This window comes from Grampus griseus (genome assembly GCF_964374135.1).
Source record: "Grampus griseus genome assembly, chromosome: 4".
Taxonomy (NCBI): domain Eukaryota; kingdom Metazoa; phylum Chordata; class Mammalia; order Artiodactyla; family Delphinidae; genus Grampus; species Grampus griseus.
In genome coordinates, this window is record NC_138997.1 from 122,961,399 (window position 1) to 122,982,276 (window position 20,878).

Sequence of the window (20,878 nt, forward strand, 5' to 3'; positions counted from 1 at the left end):
TGGACTTACGGATTATTTAGAAATGTATTGCTTAATTTTCCGATATTTTCAAATATTTGATATTTTGTGTTCATTGATTTTAATTTTATTATGGTCAGAGAGCATACGTTGCATGATTTTAATCTTATTACATTTTTTGAGACTTCTTTTTTGCTCAGTACATGATTTGTCTTGGTGAATATTACATGTGCACTTTAAAAGAATATGTATTCTCTAGGTGCTGGGTATAGTATCCATAAATGCAATCAGTTAGATTAAATTGGTTGATAATGTTAAGTCTTCTATATTTTTCCTGATGTTTCAGTTTACTTATTCTATCAGTGACAGAGAGGAGTGTTAAAATATCCAACTATAATTGTGGCTTTGTCAGTTCTTGCCTTTAATTTTTTCAGTTTTTTCTTTAGGTAGTTTGAAGCCCTATTATTAGTTGCATTGGAAGAGGATTATGACTTCTTAATAACTGACTCTTTAGCATATTGAAATGTACCTTGTTAACCCTACATATGTTTATAATGGCTGTTTTTAAAGACCTTACTTTCCAATGCCAACATCTGTGTCATCTTTGAGATTGTTTCTTTTGTCTATTGTTTTTCATGGTTACATGTTATATGTTCTTGTGTCTTCACACATCTAGTCATTTTTGATAGTCTGCAGGGAATTGTAGATACTACATTATTGATAATCTGTATTTTCTTGTTTTCCTATAAAGATCATTATTGAGTTTTATACTTATGGGCAGTTAATTTACTAGAGGATCAGCTTGATACTCCCGAGGCTTGGTTTAACACTTTATTTGGTTGTGCTTAGGATGGCCTTAGTGTAACTCCCCTGAAGCAGATCCTTTTTAGACTCTCAACTAAATGCCCAGAATGTTCAGCAAGTTCTCTCCACTGTGGATAGTTGAAACTCCAATTTTTCCTAGCACCATATTGTCTCCAGAATCATTATTTAACTCACAGTCACCCAGTAACTGTTCTGTTCTAGTCCTTGTAAAATTTTGCCCTGTACCTAGGATAAAGTAGTATTCCAAACTCAGTGGACTCCTGTGAAGATTTCTGATCCTTTTCTGAATTTCTGATTCCTCTCTGGTACCTTTCCAGTAAATTCCAGTTCCCTCAGCATCCCCAGACACGTTTCCTCCAATCAGCATGATCACTGCTTTCTCTTTGGTCTCAGCTTGCCTCCACTTCATTTTGGAAAGAGGACTCCCAGGAGAAAATCACAGTGAATGTGTGGCTTACTTCATGCATTTCTCTTTTCTCAACGATTATATCCAGTTCTTTCTGTTGTCCAGTGCCTGAAAACAATTGCTTTACATAGTTTTTCCAGTTCTGTTGTTGTTTATGGCTGTATTCTATCATGACCAGAACTTAAAGTCCACATAAACATTAAAATATTGTCCCCAGTATATCATGTCTTTTATAAAAAATGTGGAGGGACTATTATAGTAAAATTTTTGGAAGTGATTTATCAAAATAATACACATCTACTAACTTTCCTACATACATATTACCTGTGAAATGTTCTAGTTTAAAGAGAAAGCAACAAATAACAAAAACCTCTCTAAAATATGCATAATTCATGTTTCTTCTCAACTCCTCCTCCTACTTCTCATCATCATCTTTCTCTCCCATGATTTTTAATTTGTTTATCATTCTTCCACCTCTCAAATTATTTTCTCAGGGTTTGTCCAGTTTGTTTCTGTCCACACTTACTCAGGGACATTAACCCTCTAGGGATTTGTGTCATCAGGAGCTCTTTGCTACTCTTTGCAAATAGTCTAACTTGATTTTAAGTTATCCTGGTCTAAACAATTTTCACAATCTTTCAGACACAACAGGTTTGAGGCTTTTCTATCATCTCTCCTTCTCTCTGTCTCTTTTCTTTGCTCTGAAGGATGAACACCCTTGTAAAGGGTGTTCTTAGTATCAACCGGGTGCCCTCCAGCTGCTTCCAGTGTATTGATTGAGCACTCTATAACTGTTGAGCAACTCCTTTCATTTTACTTAAGGAAATACACAAATAAAGTGTAGATTATCTTTGTCAACAGGTTTTTCACAGATACATCAATAGACTAGAAGTGTGGAAATCAGCATTAAGAAATCCAAAATGCTTATTTAAAGACTTGCAAAGTGTTGAGAAGACGTGGTATTTCCAGACTGATGTCTAATGTTATAAATGTACACAATGTAACTTGCCTTAGAAAACTACTGGTTTCTATAGTCCCTTACATCTCAAGAATAGACATATTTATTTAGCTCATGCTCTATGTCTGGTACTGGGCCTGAACAGAATAACTTCTTTTAACTGATTGACCAGAAGGAAAATAGTCCCAGTAGGTTGCAAAGAGGTGATTCCTTGAGTATTTGATAATTATTTTAGTTTGATAAGTATTTTAGTGAGTTGGAGTGGAGCCTAAAGGACACATGAGAGAGGGAACAAACCTCTCCTAGATGCATAGCAGAAGCCATAAAGAATGGGGAAAATGACACATGCCAATCTGTACCTAGAGATTTGATCTTGAATGCACTTTGCGCCTGTCTTTGATCTTCATTTGCTCTGCAGTAGTAGGTTTGTACATTATATCCAACGTGAGCATAAGTGTTTGGAAAATTAAATTACTCTTCCACTGACTCTTAAAAAGAGTCAGTATAAGACATAACAGGACTTCCCTGGTGGCGCAGTGGTTGAGAGTCTGCCTGCCGATGCAGGGGATGCGTGCCCCGGTCCGGGAAGATCCTACATTCCGCGGAGCGGCTGGGCCCATGAGCCATGGCCGCTGAGCGTGCACGTCCCCAGTCTGTGCTCCGCAACAGGAAAGGCCACAACAGTGAGAGGCCTGCGTATCGCAAAAAAAAAAAAAAAAAAAAAGCACACTTTGGGACTTGCCTGGTGGCTCAGTGGTTGGGGATCCGCCTGCTAATGCAGGGGACCTGGGTTCGATCCCTGGTCCGGGAAGATCCCACATGCCACGGAGCAACTAAGCCCGTGTGCTACCACTACTGAGCCCGTGTGCCACAGCTACTGAAGCCTGAGTGTGTAGAGCCCGTGCTCTGCAACAGGAGAGGCCACCGCAGTGAAAGGCCTGCGCACCATGGTGAGGAGTGGCCCCCACTCACCACAGCTGGAGAGGGCCCGCGCACAGCAGCAAGGACCCAGTGCAGCCAAAAATAAATAAATTTATTTTTAAGAAGAAAGCACACTTTTTAAAAAGATCGAATCATTCTAATGTTACACTGACCTGAAGAAACTATTGATAGAGAAAAGCAAAATGTATACATGAAACTTTCTATCAAAAAAAAGGGGGGGGCGGATAAAGGACACAAAAAGTGTGCAGAGGTCTTTTTACAAACAGGAACATATAAAATAGCCAAAAGTCTTTCTACAATATTAACTTTGACGAGTACAGGTAAGAGAAAATGGAATATATCATTTTGTTCAGTCCATTTACCACTTCACAATATGGGCTTACCTATTTGTTTATATATGCCGTTAATATTTTAAATTTCTGTACTTAATTTTTTTGTACTTTTTAAGTGTCTTTTTCTTTCACTCATAGATAATTATTTCTCCAAATGTGAAACTTTTTATGTTTAATTTTGTTTGTATCACTGCTTTCATCAGTGAAGAGCCTGATTTTGATTAGTTTATTTACTCTTCATGCAGGAGGAAAATTACCCCCATATATTAAGACCGCTGTAGATTTAGTAGAAACCGCAGTCCCAGAAACTCTTGAGAACTAGCAGCTGAGAGATCCTAAGAGTTAATCGAGTGAAATTAAAGCACCTGTAGGTCATTTGGCACAAGTAGGCAAATGTCATGTTAGCTTTTACTTTCTTAGGTAATGGAATTGGTTACATAATGCTTTATAATTCCAAGTGGAGTACTGTTTGGTCTTCTGAAATCTAAACTTCCAAGATTTAAGACAGTGATGAAAAGCAAATGGCAACTTGGCTGACTTCTTAGCTGTGTAGTGTGGTGTATGGTGTTTTGTGATGAGAACACACTAATAAGGAACTTTTATCAAGATTGGCTCCAACGGTCAGTGCAGTGGAGGATGTGAGATGGAGAGATGAGAGCGCAAGCGTCACATTCAGGGACACTCAGGATCCTTTATGTGGCATTAGGAAGTTCTGGGAAGAGCAAAGTACCATTTATTTTAATTTCAGAGCTTATACAAGTAAGTCTACTTGCCTTGGCTTCCAGTTATATGAGTCATAAAAAATTTCAACAATTGTTATTAAATATAATAAAATAAAACTTAAAGCAAATAATCAGTTTTCTGAGTCAGGAAATTATTATTGTTATGGCTGTTACTAGTAAAATCTGAAACAAAGGACAGTCAGTCCCTTGTGGAGGCTGAATATCCTTTCACATGGCCCATCATTAAGAGTAGGAGTGGGGATAATTATAAAGGATAGTTTTATGCAGGCCTAAAGACCTGCACCCCCAAAAGCAAGTATTCATTTTGGGCTATACCCAGCCCATTTCCCAAACTCTTGAGCAGAGTCTGACCCACTGGTCTAAAGGAAATAAATACTCATCTGAAGTAAATATTCATTTTAGTAGAAGCAGAGCATAACCAGGGATACATATTATCCTATAAAAGTCCAGTCAGAGAACTTCTGCAAAATCTTTTGAAAACAATTGGATGAGAAGCTGCAACTTTTTGTATTTAATTCATGCCAAGATCATTTAGTCTTGGGGAGCAAACATTTGCATGTGTGTCATTATTCACACCTCCCACAAACCAATCTATTTTCAGGCAGCCAATTCCAATAAACCAGAGGGTCCTGCAAATTAAAATCTGACTATTTCTGATCTAGTCCAGTGAATCTGATGCTGAAATTGGATGGCCCTAGAGATGGACTTAACATAAAGGTACTGAGTAATTTAATTATCAAAATACTTTGTATGGTTACATGAGATCACAGTGAGGCATAAAATACGGTGTATACCCTCGAGGAACTTTGAATCTTGGAGAGACAAGACACAGATAATGCTGAGTTATTAAGTGACAGTTGGGCAAGATGGTCAGGAGGGTCCTACAGGAAATCGAGATGAGAGAAGAGAGCTGGAAGATGTAAAAGGTTTAAGGAAACAAAGAGCAATGATCAGGGAAGAAGGCTAAGGTAGGGAGGAATAGAGAAGTAAGAAGGTAATATCCAGAGTGGAAGAGAATTGCTAGGAAGAGCTCCAGGGTTAATGGTCACTGATCCTGAAGAGCAGGTGTTTACTCTCTGTTCCACTCTGCGTTGTCTATTGGATGTAGGTGCCTAGAGTTAGAAAGAAGGGTTGTTGGAGCCACAGATGCTTCAGTGTTTCTATAATGCCTAATAATATAAGGAATATATTTGGATTATTTGAAGCTGTTTTTTTTTATTAAATGGAGAACAAACAGTGAAATCAAACCCATTCTTGAATATTAACTTTTATAAGATTGGGGAACACTAAGGCGTTTTTAAACTACTAAGTTAGTTACTCGACATAGAAATGTACCTTTGTAAAACGTACTGCATAATTAATTAAATATTTAATGGATAGCCTTTGTGTGTGTTTTTCACAACTTAAACCAAATATTCTCACTGTACATTTATAAGAGGAAACTAATAGTTCTTTCTGTGATTTGTAGAAATTATTTTTGCCATGGAACTCTTCATGAAGTTATCTTCTAATTTTCTTTTCCCTAGCACATTCTACTTATGCTAGTGTTACATTATAAGTACTCCATTTAATAATGCTGCATAGGCAGGTTTATTTCAGTTCCAGTGATTAAATTTACTGAAAGTAACTATGTAAACTTACGTTAATTCTAAAGAACAAAAATTATCTAATATTATATCCAAAAAAATATTAATTCAATGAATATGCCAAAGTCAATGTCTGTATTTGTTGAACATAGCTTTTTACAAACCCTGTTTATTGATTCATATCTCCAACTAATCTTATATTTTTCCAGAAATGCACAATGACTAATTGTATGCAACTGGATATAAACTCCAAAAGTGCTTATTACCTGGATTATTCTCTTTTTGGAAAGGAAATTTATACCGATACAACCGTTTTTCTTTTATTTAGTTTTAAAATAGTTGAAAACATAAAGCAGTAGATGACCTATATTTGAACAGATTTCCTAGTGCGATCTCAGAGCTTAAATACTGTTACCAGGATTGCAGATGGTCGTTCTATATGATACAGCCTATCAAGTTACTGATTTCTTACATGGGCAGATGGCAAAGGGGCCCGACAGAAGCTCAGTTTTCAAGCTGTGAGTGTGTGTGTGTGTGTGTGTAACTGCTGAAGAACAAAGGTCTTTTACTCTGAAAGGCAAAAATAATCGTATATGTTACCTAGGCCATATTTGTCAGCACAGCACTGAAAACTAACTCTTGGGTTTTGGAGTTATGCATGAAAAGAATACTTTACCTAACTAAAACAAAACAAAACAGAAAATTGTAAAGCTGTTGATTTACCTAAACTGTGGTCTAATTTTCTATAAAATAGAAAAATAACACCATGGTGAACACCTGAAATAGTTGAAGGGTGATTCAATTGGTAAGAACATTTGGAATTTAACATTAATTTTTACTCTTTGAAAATTGGAGAATTGTGTTCTTCATTAGTGAAAGATAGTTTGGAATTTAAAAAATAATTTGCATTTTTTCATTTATAAGAATCTAAAATACTCTTTTTTATAAGGTCCTGTTCTCTGTCTTTTTTTAAAAATACAATTCTTTATTCAACTTGAGCTCATCTGTTCTGAGAAATAAATGAAAGACTTTCAAAGAATTGTTAGTTGCAGAGCAACCTTGAATTAGTTGTGCTCCTTTGCTGTATCTTGGAGGATACAGTTGTTTCACTAGCTCCTGGAGCTAGCTGAGCTTCTGGAAAACCTCAACTGTTTTCCTTTTAAAATTATTCTGTCATCTGACAAATTTCAATCATTTATCATGAGAACAGTCAGAAATTAGGAATTTTTTTCCTCTCTTTTTTCTGACCTAAGATGTGGTAAGTAAGCAAACAAATTTCCGGTCTAATTTCTGGTGGAACCTGTCCCAGGAAATAAGATATTTTGAGAAGAAAATGAGTTGGCGCTTGCCTGGAGGCTAGATGTGGGTAAACCATCTATCTCCTCTGGAGATGGAAGACAGGAACACATTAGGCAACGAATGCTCAGTCAACTGACAGAGCAGGCAATTGACAGAGCCCGAAAAGTACATCTGGTGCATTATTAAGTATCAAGGTGACAAACAGAAGACATAATTAAGCTTGTACTTAACAGCTCATTGCCTTGAGTAATAATAACTAGACTTTCTAAAGGCACCCTCCTATTTTTTCTCTCATGTCCTCACAGAGAAATGTAATGATGTCAGAGTTGTCATCACCAGGACAATTTATCAGCCCTCTCCTTAATTAAAACCTTCCTTCTAGTCTTCACATTAACATTTTTATGTTTTCCATGTTTAAAAATTACTTCAGTTGCTCTTTGGAAACAAATCATTATATAAATCCCCAAACACAAATAAGTCAGCCCAGTTACATGTTGTAAGGCAATTACTTCATTTATATATGTCTATTTGAAAGGAGAAAGAAAATTATTAGAGAAACCTCAGATGAATGCTGTATTTTGATAGACAGAAACACTAAAATGGATTATACAATGAAATGACATGGTATTCTGTAAAATCTATATTACATATATCAAATATCTTTGCATAAAGATTGAGTTGTTTCTGTTAGAGGTGAAAGAAGAGAAAGGAGTTGTACTTAGCTGATAATTAGAAAAATTTTTTTTACAAAACCAATGTGTCTTTATTTTAAAAGAAGGTAAAATTTGAGTCAAGGTTAAATATGAATTAGAATTCCATATTCAAGGGAAATAAAATGTATTAAGTTTGATTAAACAAGAAACCAACACATTTTAAAAAAGCAGCTGTTCAAAGAGTGATTATCATCTGGCAGTTAGTCCCTGACCAAATGCATAATAAAAACTGAGGGTTCTCATTAATAAGGATTATTCTGAGATGTTTCAAGGTTGGTATGTTGAGCCAGGTACAAGTAAATAAAAAATATAACTTGTTAATTTCTTCAACTATATGCAAATTATAAGTGACATTTAATGTCCCTGCATAATAAAATGTTGAAAGTCAAGTAGGAAGGAATAAAGTATGATTGTTCAGGTTCTAAAAAAAAAAAAACCAAAAAACTGAGAGTTCTGTGAAATTTACATACAGAACTCTGTGAAAGAGTTCTGTATGTAAATTTCTCAAGAGTTTTCAGGGAAGAGTTTTTTATTTATATGTACGATAGAAGACCAGGCATTGGACAACAGACACATCAGAGCTGTGGACCTCACATTCCTGAACAGTCCAGTAGGCAAACAAATCCACAGTGGTTAATATGGTTATTTTTTGCTCTTATTGTTTTATTGTTATTATTATTGTTTAGTCGAAAGTCCAGTAAAGCTGCTCCTTCTGTAATAAAGTAATTTATTTGCTCTAGAACAATGCCAATCGAGTAAGCATGTGATGCAGAAGATTGAATAGGATGTTCTCCCCTGATTATTTCTAGTCCTCAAACAGGGAGAACAGGTACTTAGGAAGAGCAATAGTTTCACTTGCTGAGTGTCTGTGTCTTTCACCAGGAGTCAAGATAGTTAATAAGTTAATAAGAGAAATGCATTTGCCTGGACATGGAAGGGAAAATATTCTCTATCGTTTTCACTTCTCACTCTTCTCCTTTTTATTTTTTAAAAATAATCCCCACCGGGCTTCCCTGGTGGCGCAGTGGTTGAGAGGCCGCCTGCCGATGCAGGGGACACGGGTTCATGCCCCAGGCCAGGAAGATCCCACATGCGGCGGAGCGGCTGGGCCCGTGAGCCATGGCCGCTGAGCCTGCACGTCTGGAGCCTGTGCTCCGCGACGGGAGAGGCCACAAGAGTGAGAGGTCCACGGACCGCAAAAAAAAAAAAAAATAATAATAATAATAATAATCCCCACCATTGCTGAAAAGTTTGCTGGTAGGTAAAAGAATCCCCATAAGACTCCCACAAATCTGTAATGGGGGATTTTTTAATTTAAGTATGATGAACTTGGATGAACATGTGAGTGAGAAGGTGGAAGCTAGAATATTCTCCCATCTCACATGGATTACATCAGTCCCCTTTTGCTTTCTACTGCATATTCTTGTCTATGCATATGAATCAGTTTCAGAGCAAGGATTTTGGAAAAAGTTCTAGGGTTAAGTACTGGCTTCTACCCTTATGGGTTATGTGACTTTGGGCAGGTCAGTTACACTTTCAGGGCTTCAGTTACCTCATATGTAAAAATACAGAATCATGATAATACCTACTTCAGAGGCATATTGAGATGAATAAATGAGACTATGTAAGGAATTTAGTGTAGTCAGGCATATGTAAACACTTAATAAATGATACTTATTATGCTTGGACAGCATGAAAAGAATTACCCATTACCAAGGAAAGGAAAATTATATTTTACAAAATCATTCACTCTGCCAGTTAACAGTGTATATGAAAAAGATAAAGTATAATAATGAATCCTCAAGGGCAAATGATAGGAAAAATAATTGCTTTTTGGGTACTTATAACTTATGACAGAAGAGAATAGCCTTGTCAACAACCCAGTCAAATAAACAGCTGTGGGAACCCTTGTCCCAGCTTTGGGGGCACACTGTTACCACCCCCAGATATTTTGGAAATTTAGCCCCCATTAAGCTCGTGGCAAGGTCCTTGATCTACCATGAAAGCTTAAGGCTGTCCTGTGAGCCAGGATTAGAAAACTGAGTTCAAGTTTATTCTTCACTGGGATTGAGTTTTTGATGGCTTAGCCTTTTTTAGGGCTAGGATGGACCACTTGAGTTTCTCAGAGATGCCCTGGGGTACCCCCACTGAAAGATATTATGATGAATATATAATATCTTTATAATATCATAATATAATGATGAATTATTTCATTCCTCTATTGTCCCCAACCCAAACCTAGCTGATTTTTGGCTGACTAAAGTTCACTGCCTCTTCAAGGCTGATTAATTTTGCTGCTTTATTCTCTCTTTCATCACTGACCTCCTTTTGTCCTGCCTATTCTACCTTCCTGCTCCTTGCTGGTAAGACTGTCCTAGGTTTCCTGGCCTGAGCATTTGGTTTTGATCCTTACTGTCAAAAAGCTTTCGCCCAGATTTGTAAAGTTTCTGACATAAAGTTCAAATACCACAAAAGATAGCTCATTTCCTACTCACCTGCCCTAATGATGATCCAGTATTATGCTTCATCTCTCTCTCTTAGCCTTGACAATCTTACTCCTCTGTCCCTAAGTCCTAGTTTCCTGGCACAAATTTAACCTTTTTTAAACCTGCCACTTTACATATTGCACACCTACAACAGACTAGCTCAGTGAGGCTGAAAAAAAATACACAATCATAACTGCATTCACGATGCACAGTTTATAGCTACAAGACAGCAACATTAAATTTATGACAGCAAATCTCAAAGGAACACTCAGTTAAGCTTAGCAGTCCAGTAACATTTCCTTTGTCAATCTTCCCTCACATTCCCTAAAACATTGCCTAAAAGATCTTCTCTCTCTTCAAACATCCAAAATCCTATCCACTTTTCTCTCATCTGTTGACCTTGTTTCACCAATAAAATAGAAAGAAAGCGTAAGAAAACCACCTTATGTTTTCACTGCCAAACCCTCAAAAACATCTGGCTTTGAAAACCAGCGGGGCCTACATCCTGAGGAAACATAGGGCTGTAGGGAATGGTGATTCTGCTCTTAAAGGGCTGATGCACAGATTCACTTACCCTGGGACTCAGTCCACAAACAGCAATTTGAAAAGAGCCTAGGCCATCTGTGAAGGAGATTCATTTGCTAAGCTTAAAACATCTGCTAGAGGGACAAAAGCTTGTTGGGAGCCTCTCCAGGGACGGAAGTGCTAGTGGATGCCATTTTTGTACTCTCACTTTAACTTGCCGGTACCCACACCCCCATCATGCTGCCGTAGCATCCTGCCAGAGGCAGAAGGTGAGTGCCCCATCCCCTTGTGTTGCTGCTATAACCCTGCTGGAGGTGCTGGGCGAGTGCCCCACCCCTCCGTGTATGTTCCTGTCACTTCATTGGACGTGGTGGGTGAATATCCTGCCTCCCCTACAGACCCCCAAAGCCAGTGGGCACACACAGCCCACACAGAGGATGCCCCTTGAGTACCAGGCTCTGGTGGCTGGGCGGATTGCATTTCTGAGCCCATAGTTCTGAAACAGAGAGACACTTGAAGAGACAGCCAAGAACTAGGGCAGGATTTAACAATAAAGCTCATTGCCTACATGGGGCCACCTCTTCAAGACTGGGAGAGAGAGCTGTTTTACCTAACACATAGAAACAAACAAGAGTCAAGCAAAATGAGGAAATAGAAGAATATGTTCCAAACAAAAGAGCAAGATAAATCTCCAGGGGGGGGAAAAAAAAAAAAAACAACTTGATGAAATGGGAAGATAAATAATTTACATAATAAAGAATTCAAAGTAATGGTCATAAAGATGCTCACTGAACCCAGGAGGAGAATGGATGAACAGAGAGAGCTTCAACAAAGAGATAGAAAATATCAGTATAAGTACCAAATAGAAGTCACAGAACTGAAGAATACAAGAACTGAACTAAAAAAATAATATTAGAGGGGTTCAACAGTGGACTTAGATGAAGCAGAAGAAAAAAAATTAGTGATCTGCGAGACAAGGCAGTGGAACTTACCCAAACAGAACAGCAATAAATAAATAAATAAAGATGGCTTAAGGGACCTGTGGGACAACATCAAGCAAAATAATATTCATATTATAGGGGTCCTAGAAGGACAGGAGGCAGGGAGAGGAGCAGAAAACTTATTTGAAGAATTAATGGCTGAAAACCTCCCTAACCTGGGTAAGGAAACAGATATCCAGATGCAAGAAGCCCAGAGAGTTCCAAACAAGAGGAATCCAAAAAGACCCACACCAAGACACATTATAATTAAAATGCCAAAAGCTAAAGTAAGCCTTAAAAGCAGCAGGAGAAAAACAACTTGTTATGTATAAGGGAACCCCCATAAGACTAACAGTAGACTTCTCGGCTGAAACCTTGCACATTAGAAGGGAGTGGCATGATATATACAAAATGCTTAAAGGAAAAAACTTCCAACCAAGAATACTTTACCAGCAAGATTATCATTCACATTTGAAGAAGAAATCAAAAGTTTTCTAGACCAGCAAAAGCTAAGGAAGTTCATCAACACTAAACTGGCTGTACAAGAAGTGTTAAAGGGTCTTCTTTAAGGTGAAAAGAAAGGGCACTAATTAGTAACTATAAAACATAGGAAAGTAAAAATCTCATTGGTAAAGGTAATATATAGTACAAGAAGTGGATTAATCACTTATGAACCTAGTATGAAGGTTAAAAGAGAAAAGTAGTAAAAATAACTATAACTTCAGTAATTAGTTACTTAGGGATATACAAAATTTTAAAAATATGAAATGGGGGGAGTGGAAAAATGCAGACTTGTAGAATGTGTTCAAATTTGCTATCAATTTAAAATAAACTGTTATATATAGAGTGTTATATGTGAGCCTCATAGTAACCATAAGGCAGAAACCTATAATAGATACACAAAAGGTAATGAGAAAGGAATCTAAGCATAATATACAGAAAGTCATCAAGCAAGAAGGGAAGAAAGCAAGAGAGAAGAAAGAAACAGAGAGGAACAACAAAACAGCCAGAAAAAAAAATTAACAAAATGGCAGTTAATACATTAGGTATATCAATGATAGGTATATCAATGATAGGTATATCAATAATTATTTTAATTGTAAATGGACTAAATTCTCCAATCAAAAGACATAGAGTGGCTAAATGAATAAAAAACAACACCTATCTATATTCTGCCTAATCTAGTAAGAAAAAGAATCTCATCTATCTGGGCAGAATATACAGGCGGTAACAAACAACTACCTCTTCTTAAGAGCAGACTGAATACTTGTACACCAATTTGTCATTTTAATAGAGAGAAAATGACATTCTAGTATTGTGTTAATGTAATATTTTAGCAGTAAGGAATTCATGAGGTTTTTCTTTTTATAAACTCATAAAAGCTGAGCCTACTTTGCTGACATTTTAATGGCTTTCATTGCTTCTCTTCAGATTCATTATTTGCAGTTATAAACTAAGACAAAGTTAATTTTCTTGAAACCTTCTAGAAGGTTTTTATTTTACTGTCTTTGTTAACTAGCTATACAGAATATTTGCTTTAAGAAAAAACTACTCTCTTTTCCCATTGATAAATAAAAATACATCCCATTACTTTGTCTACACATTTAATCTTTTAATCATTGTTTCCAGGATAGATTCAACCCTCATTTTTAACCAAAATATTCAATTTAATTTTCACATAGAAAATTGAAAGATAAGTAATAACTGTTTCATACAGTCTTGTTAGCATACCAACAAATTTCATGAGCATACATAAAACAACTACCTGTAACTACAAGCACCATTTTTACACCTTCATAAAGTGACAAAAATAAACATGGTCAGTAAAAAAAAAGTAAATTTACATATTTACATATGTAAATATGAAATAATATGTAAATAATAAAAAATGTAAATATGTACATATTACGCAAATACTGGTGACCAATATTTCAGGTACTCTGTTTTATAGAGAAATTACCCAAGTATTCAAAGATTATTTATAAATTAATCCAACGTAATATTATTACAGGGTTTTGTTTTATTTTTGTTGGCGTATAATTGCTTTACAATGGTGTGTGAGTTTCTGCTGTACAGTGAGTGAATCAGTTCTATGCATACCTGTATCCCCTCCCTCCTGGACCTCCCTCCCCCCTACCCCACAGGGTTCTAAAGTTAACTAAAAAACTTGGAACTTATGTCTAAGCGGACATGCCACTGAGTACAATTACTGTTGACAAAAGAAGTCTGTCAGAATTATATGTCAGCTTAGTTGGACACAATTTTTTTTTTTTGCACTGGTTTCATGGCCACCTCTCACATGCTTCTCAGATGTTATCTCAGAACATACAACCACACAGGAGACGTAAACCCTGTTAGACCTGTCTAAAGATGAACTAACTGAAACACTCAGCTCGTCAGTGGCCGCAGCTGTATTTTACCCTCAATTGATCTTGCCTTCCAACTTGCCAAGCTACTTCTGAATGTCTGTGGAACCTGAGAGCTCGTGTTCCACATTTCACACTTCAGCACTTTATCATATATCCTGCCTTATATTATTCACTGATTCACAGGACCAGTCTTAAATAAGTCAGTGATATTTAGTCTTTAGAATACATTAGGAACACTTAAGTGCTTACTTAAAATACCTATTTTTGTTTTCGCCACCACACCCAAGGTTTGGTTTAGTAGGTCTATGGTAAAGCCAAGGAATATGTATTTTAACAACTTCTTTCCCTTCCCCACCGCCACGATACTAATTCAAGTTTCTTTTTGAGACACATTGAATTAAACTAAGTTTGAGGGACAAAACCATTTTGTATTGTGCACAAACTAGAGTAAAACTTTGGCAAATACTTACTGATATATTTCTATTTCAATTGACATTTTTATTGGTAGGTTGTTAGTTACAGTGCTTTCAGCTGCACATAACAAAAACTCCAGCCAAAGTGGCTTAAATGTAGGGACATTGATTAGCTCACATGAAAAAAATCTAGAGTTTGGTTAACTTAGAGGCTTAACAACATCAAGCTCCCAGATGTTTTCTTATTTCCTTCCTTCCTTCCTTTCATTCTTTATTTTTTTACCTTTTCACAGACTTCACCCATTTCTCACACACACACCCCCCTCACCCCACCCTTTGCCAAGCACCAATCTGTTTTCTGTATCTATGAGCTTGGTTTTTATTTTTATTTGTTTTTTCTTGTTGTTCTTTTTTTTTTAACATCTTATTAGAGTATAAATGGTCTGTCAGTTTCTGCTTTATAACAAAGTGAATCAGTTATACATATACATATGTCCCCATATCTCTTCCCTCTTGCATCTCTCTCCCTCCCACCCTCCCTATCTCACCCCTCTAGGTGGTCACAAAGCACCGAGCTGATCTCCCTGTACTATGCAGCTGCTTCCAACTAACTATCTATTTTACGTTTGGTAGTGTATATATGTCTGTGCCACTGTCTCACTTTGTCCCAGCTTACCCTTCCCCCTCCCCGTATCCTCAGGTCTATTCTCTAGTAGGTCTGCATCTTTATGTCTTGACCCTAGGTTCTTCTGACCATTTTCTTCCTTTCTTTTTTTTTTTTTTTTTTTAGAGCCATATATATGTGTTAGCATACAGTATTTGTTTTTCTCTTTCTGACTTACTTCACTCTGTATGACAGTCTCTAGGTCCATCCACCTCACTATAAATAACTCAATTTCATTTCTTTTTATGGCTGAGTAATATTCTGTTGTATATATGTGCCACATCTTCTTTATCCATTCATCTGTCTTAAGTTGCTTCCACGTCCTGGCTATTGTAAATAGAGCTGCAATGAACATTTTGGTACATGACTCTTTTTGACTTATGGTTTTCTCAGGGTATATGCCCAGTAGTGGGATTGCTGGGTCATATAGTAGTTCTATTTTTAGTTTTTTAAGGAACCTCCATACTGTTCTCCATAGTGGCTGTGTCAATTTACATTCCCACCAACAGTGCAAGAGGGTTCCCTTTGCTCCACACCCTCTCCAGCATTTATTGTTTGTAGATTTTTTGATCATGGCCATTCTGACTGGTGTGAGGTGATACCTCATTGTAGTTTTGATTTGCATTTCTCTAATGATTAGTGATGTTCATTCTTTCATGTGTTTGTTATCAATCTGTATATCTTCTTTGGAGAAATGTCTATGTAGGTCTTCTGCCCATTTTTGGATTGGGTTGTTTGTTTTTTTAAGATTGAGCTGCATGAGCTGCTTGTAAATTTTGGAGATTAATCCTTGTCAGTTGCTTCATTTGCAAATATTTTCTCCCATTCTGAGGATTGTCTTTTGGTCTGTTTATGGTTTCCTTTGTTGTGCAAAAGCTTTTAAGTTTCATTAGGTCCCATTTGTTTATTTTTGTTTTTATTTCCATTTCTCTAGGAGGTGGGTCAGAAAGGATCTTGCTGTGATTTATGTCATAGAGTGTTCTGCCTATGTTTTCTTCTAAGAGTTTTATACTATCTGGCCTTACATTTAGGTCTTTAATCCATTTGGAGTTTATTTTTGTGTATGGTGTTAGGGAGTGTTCTAATTTCATTCTTTTACATGTAGCTGTCCAGTTTTCCCAGCACCACTTATTGAAGGGGCTGTTTTTTCTCCATTGTATATTCTTGCCTCCTTTATCAAAGATAAGCTGTCCATATGTGCTTTGGTTTATCTCTGGGCTTTCTATCCTGTTCCATTGATCTATCTTTCTGTTTTTGTGCCAATACCATACTGTCTTGATTACTGTAGCTTTGTAGTATAGTCTGAAGTAAGGGAGCCTGATTCCTCCAGCTCCTTTTTTCATTCTCAAGATTGCTTTGGCTATTCGGGGTCTTTTGTGTTTCCATACAAATTGTGAAATTTTTTGTTCTAGTTCTGTGAAAAATGCCAGTGTTAGTTTGATAGGTATTGCATTGAATCTGTAGATTGCTTTGGGTAGTATAGTCATTTTCACAATGTTGATTCTTCCAATCCAAGAACATGGTATATCTCTCCATCTGTTTGTATCATCTTTAATTTCTTTCATGGAGATAGAATTTTAGATAGCATCAACAACATTAAAGATTCAGAGATAAGAAACTGTATGTTGGAAGGGTATGTGTAGTAGTCAAAGAAGAAACCGAGAAAGTATAGTGGGGCCAAATTTCATAGCATATACGTTATGAAAAGAAGCAAGATAGTTACTGTGACTTCTTAGTACGTCAAATTGCTTAAAATCTGTTGCTATAAGAAATGATACCTATTTGCAGAAGTACATCATATCACTACTTTAAATTTTATGGTTAACATATACTACTAACTGCTTGAATATCACAAGAAACTCCTATCATTTTAATTTAAAAGATTTAGGTCATTTTAATAAGAAGATAATTTTGATGAGAGTAAAATGAAGAAATCTGAAATGCTATGTGCATTTAAAAGTATACCCTGTTACTTTGAGAAGTTCACTGAATCAGAGTGTTTCTCTTTACTGGTATTTTTATAGCTAGTTAACTCTGCCTGTTGAAACAAGTAGCAACAAGTTTTATAGTGAAAGAAAAATGTACTATCTTTCTCATCCTGTATACTGACAAGCTTAATATCTTTAACTTTTTAAATTTAAATCATAAACTAGGATTCTTTAGGTTATATGCACCAGATATCCATTTCTGCTTGCTTAGGTTGAAAGGAAATTTACAATGAGGATATTCAGATATGTTGAGAAAGCAAGGAGATTTGAACAATCAAGCCTTAGGAAGAGTAAAACCCAGGGTAACTCCAGGGATGTCAGAAGTAAGAGTTCTGTGGTGTCTTAGCTCCATTTGGCTCTCAGGAATCCAATTGACTGTTGAATTAGTCAGCTGTGGTCATCCTGGGAGGGTACAGAACAGAGCAGTAGGGGCTTACTTCACAATCAGTATACATGGGTGAAAACATAAAATTCGGGAATGATCCTTCTTCCAAATAGAAGTTCCAAAGAATTAAAACATTTTGTTTTATACACAGGTGAATGAGTCTAAGGGGATACCTTTTTTTTAATCTCACTGAACTTCTGCATCCTCTTTATCCTAGCACTTGGCTATAAAGGAAAAGGTATGCAGAAATAGAACAGGCTGAGTTCAGCATTTTCTTTATATTCTGTTTGGGAAAATGTCTGACATAGTGTTTGTCAGAGGCAAAAGTTTCCAGAGAGCTACACTTAGTGGCTATAAAAAGATTGGAAGCATTGTATTAAATGTTACCCTTAGCCAGTAGATCTAGCTGAAGAAGAAAATGACAAAAAAGAGGGATGTTCCAGACTACAACGGATATGATGAAAAGTCACAGCTCACAGTTTGGAGAAATCAGAAAGTCCCTGTTTGAGTGTTAAGGCAGCCTTTCTATTTGGTGGTACTAGCAGAGGGAAATGGACTTGAGTCACAGAGTGAGGTTCGTGCCTAGGGCGAGCTGGCCTGAAGCACTAGAGTAGGTACCAGTCCAAGAAAGGTTAAAAGGATCATGTTACTGGAGGTCTCTGGAAAAGCCCAGAGGAGAGAAAATTGTGCTTTATGACGCAGGCTAATAGTTGCTAATGGTAACTGAGGGCTTACTATGTGCCAGATATCTCACATTCTCTTGCCTTTATTTCACTTATTCAAAATAACTTAATGAGATAAGCACTACACTCCAGTTTACTGAAGTGGCCTCACAGAAAGCCCAAGCTTTTGGACCATGTGAATTTATTCTGGTACTCCCTATAAACAGATGTCAGCATAAAGAATTTAAGAGGAAAACCAGTCCCTTCACTGTTAAGAGTTTACCCTAAAGTATACAAAGTGATGACAGTTTCTCAGGCAGTACCCGACCTTAGTGAAGCACTAACTTTGTGCCATATTAAAGATGTGTAAGCTTTACTGGGTTTATGAATTTGATTGTTTTTAAATGGCTGGCAGTTGAGCAGGTCTTCTTTGCCAAACCCATCGAGGCTTTTCTTGCAATTATAGAAAAGGATGCCTCACAGTTAACAAATTTAATGATAACGGGTGTAATTAATACTTTGTAGAACTATGAATCCTCACATCACATGTATTTTTTTTTTTTCCTTTGGGCACTTTTTGTTTCCTAACTTGTATTCTGATGATGGAATATCTCCCCCACTATATTTTAGGCACAATTAGCCAGGAACTATAACTTAACTGTAGTCTCAGCATTTGTATCACAGTGGCATTTTTCCCCAGTCAGGCTGACAGTTAGTAGTCTTTAACTTTTGTACCTCAAGTACGCCACTTTTACAGTAGTTTGGGGATAATTACTTTCCACGTCTGAGTTTCCCTATCACAGCAGTGCCTTCTATTGCTTGTTTCTATTCCAGGGCCTATAAATGGCTTCACAGTAGGGTTGCGAAACTAGACGTTGTGTAGCACCTCCACAGTTTTGGCCAAATATGTCATCTGTACTGTTAGCTAATTAATATTTTCTTTAAATAAATTCAAAACTTGTACCTAAAATTTAGTTATGATGGAACTATATAACTATTGCAAATGGAAAACCAGAATAAGGCAAGTGATTCTGGTTTCCATTTTGCAATTGTCACATAGTTCCTTTATAAATAGATCATATTTATATAGTTTATAAATATAATCATCTATATGATAATTATATAGATAAAAACGATACACTGGAAACAAAACTTTGGCTTTATTTTCTTACCTATCCTTAACTGAAATAAGGAGAGAGAGAGTAGCAATTATTAGAGAAGCATTAAATGCACACTGGCACTAATATGAGACTTTATCTTTGATGTAATAAAGTTAATCAGAAGGAAGTTTTTAAAGGAATAACTTGCTTATGATCTAATGCTATGTTACTTAATGTCACTTTTTAAAGTACCCGTAATCATCTTGTTTCCAGTATGGTCCACTTTGGGAAACATGCCTTATAACATGGCCCACAAACAGAATGTGCATCAGCCCTAAGTTCAAATCCCCTCTCTTTAATCGCTTGATTTTTGACAAGTTACTTAATTCGTTTAAACCTTGATTTCTTACTGTAAAAGAGGGATAATAATATTTGCATTTCAAGATCACTCTGAGAATATATGATGTAATATTCACAGTGTGTCTAGTCTTGTGCCTGGAATTTATTGAAAAAACCGTGAACACCTACTATGTGCCAAGCACGCTCCTTTGGTGCTTCAGGACCTGAAAGAGCACATGGCAGAGAAGAGTCTGCTTTCATGGAAGTTAATTCTAGTAAGGGAAAATCAACCACGAACAACTCAAGGTCATTTCAGGCAGTGACTAAAGCTCTGAAGCAAATAAAACAAGGCAACATGAATGCTACTTTCCTTCCTGACTCTCACCTTTGTATGGTTGGTATTTAATATATGTGGAAAAAGGTGAGAATTTGAGAATTTGCCTGTCAACAGAATAAGTAACAATTGCAGTTTAAAACATAATTAAATACATGGGCCAAATTTTAAGTTTCTGTACTGCTCTAAGATCTGTTTTAAGTTACTTTTTATAGAACACATGATCTTCTTTTAGAAACAGGGGACACTTAATTGATCATGTTATGCAAATTAAATGCATTTGGGGCTTTATCACCTACCTTTGTCATGATTGTGTTAAAAAAAAAAAACACTCCAGAACTTATTTTATTATGCTTCATGGGTTTGATTGGTTTCAAGAAAGTTAAGAACATTTTTCACATAATTCAAGACCCTTAATATACTTTGGGGAAAATTTTAGGGATTTTTGTTCGAATTATCCATGTTATATTCCTACATAGATTAATTTCACTAGGTAATTTCTCAAGAGACATATTTTTTGGAAAAATTTCGTATGTTTTTTTATAATATAAAAAATAGTGAACCACCATCTTAAACTGAACTAAATGAACCTTTTATTTATTTATTTTTAATGGGTTTTTTTTTGTTTGTTTTAAACATCTTTATTGGAATATAATTGCTTTACAATGGTGTGTTAGTTTCTGCTTTATAACAAAGTGAATCAGTTATACACATACGTATGTCCCCATATGTCTTCCCTCTTGTGTCTCCCTCCCTCCCACCCTTCCTATCCCTCCTCTCTAGGTGGTCACAAAGCACCGAGCTTATCTCCCTGTGCTATGCGACTGCTTCCCACCAGCTATCTATTTTACGTTTGGTAGTGTACATATGT